This window comes from Nannospalax galili, unplaced genomic scaffold, assembly GCF_000622305.1.
Source record: "Nannospalax galili isolate Female #2095 unplaced genomic scaffold, S.galili_v1.0 scaffold521, whole genome shotgun sequence".
NCBI lineage: Eukaryota > Metazoa > Chordata > Mammalia > Rodentia > Spalacidae > Nannospalax > Nannospalax galili.
The window spans coordinates 359,692-361,567 of NW_008344634.1; the positions used below are offsets into that span (position 1 = coordinate 359,692).

At 39.9% G+C, this 1,876-nt stretch overlaps 1 protein-coding gene and 1 pseudogene across 2 annotated transcripts in view; both read left to right on the forward strand.

The window, feature by feature from the left end:
- Positions 1-1,876, forward strand: part of Pir (pirin) — a 127,481-nt gene that overhangs the window by 83,118 nt on the left and 42,487 nt on the right. The gene's annotated exons all lie outside the window — the stretch shown is intronic.
- LOC115071665 lies at positions 915-1,577 on the forward strand (annotated as a pseudogene).

The window sequence follows — 1,876 nt, forward strand, 5'->3', positions numbered from 1 at the left end:
TTTTTTTTAGAAGAAGCAGTTCATTACATCTTTAACATCTTCAATAACAATTTCCAGAGCTAAGATACATCTCTTTCAAAATTGGCTGTAAATTTTTAGGTTTACAGTTGAATTAATACAGTTATACAACATTGTATTCTGTATAAACCTTATAAGACAGAAAATTAAATGAGGTTTTAAACTTTAAAAAAGATCTCCATTTCATTATTAAAATACACAGTTTCATACAGAAAAAATCATTTTTAATACAATTGACATTAAGATGTTTGCACATGTGTTTCTAATCTCTATATATCTGGTTATTACTAGTCACAGTCAGTTAATTTCTGAGCTCCTTAGCATCTGAGCATGGATATAAAGTCGTTAGGTAGATTTCAGTGGCGATGTTTTTCACATCTGCTGGTTATTAAGGAACAAATTTTTATGCTTTGAAGAATTTTTTCACCCTGCACAAAAGTCAATTCCAAATGGCCCAAAGACCTCAATGTAAAGCCCGAAACTCTGAAACTATTAGAAGAAAACATTGGGAATAACCTACAAGATATAGGCACAGGAAAGGATTTTCTAAACTGGACATCAATTGCCCAGGAAACAAAGGCAAGAATTAACAAATGGGACCTCATTAAACTAAAAAGCTTCTGTAACTAAAAACCTTCTCTACATCAAAGGAGACCACCAAGGAAGCAAACAGGAATCCCACATAATGGGAGAAAATCTTCACCAGCGACACATCCGACAGAGGTTTAATAACCAGAATTTATAACGAACTCAAAAAACAGAGAACCAAGACAAGAAGCAACTCAATTAAAAGATGGGCTAAGGAGCTGAACAGAGAGTTCTCAAAAGAAGAAGTAAAGATGGCTGTGAAACATCTTAAAAGACGTTCAAGATCACTAAAAATGAGGGCAGTCCTATTCCATTCTCAACATCTCTAAGAATCTGATTCCAGCAGCTGTGGAGAAGTATTTAGAGGGGGACAGATGACCTGGTGAAAAAGCAAGATCTGTTCCTGCACTTGATTAGAGATGTGATGTTTGGTGTCCCATCTGTGATTGTGTCCTGTGGCCACAGAGATGCTGGAGCTCCCATCTACATGTATGAGTTTCAGTATAGACCAAGCTTTGCATCAGACATGAGACCCAAGGAGGTGATAGGAGACCATGGTGATGACCTATTCTCTGTACTTGGGGCCCCATTTTTAAAAGATGGTGCCTCAGAAGAGGAGATCAACTTCAGTAAGATGGTGATGAAATTATGGGCCAACTTTGCTCGGAATGGGAACCCTAATGGAGAAGGGCTTCCCCACTGGCCACAGTACGACCAGCAGGAAGGGTACCTGCAGATCGGAGTCCCAACCCAGGCAGCCCAGAGGCTGAAAGACAAGGAAGTGGCTTTTTGGACTGATCTGAGGGCCAAGGAGGCAGCAGAGAAGCCATCGCAGAGGGAACATGTGGAGCTCTGATCAGGAGACTTAGCCAGACTTGAGATCCTAGAGACAAGAACAGGGTTTTTCATACACAGCTTTTACAGAAATAAAGCATCTTATTGTTGAGTGTATAAAACTCACATATATCATATAATATGGCCCATAGAGTCTGATGTGTGTCCCCAAATGTCCTTTGGTATGGGTTGAACCACTGAGCCCACCAAGTGTCCCATCCCTGTAAGGCACTGTCTCTCTCCGTCCCAGCAGCCATCAATGTTCAAAAGTTCCTTAGGTTGTGTTGGGATTCTTTACCCGTAGACGTCCCCGTCTATGTTGGGATTTTGTCTGATTTGATCTTGCATGTGGTGGGGAGGGGATGCAGAGAGGGGAGTGAATCTAAATATCATCAATCTATATTATGTGAAAATCTCAAAAATTCAATTAATATGT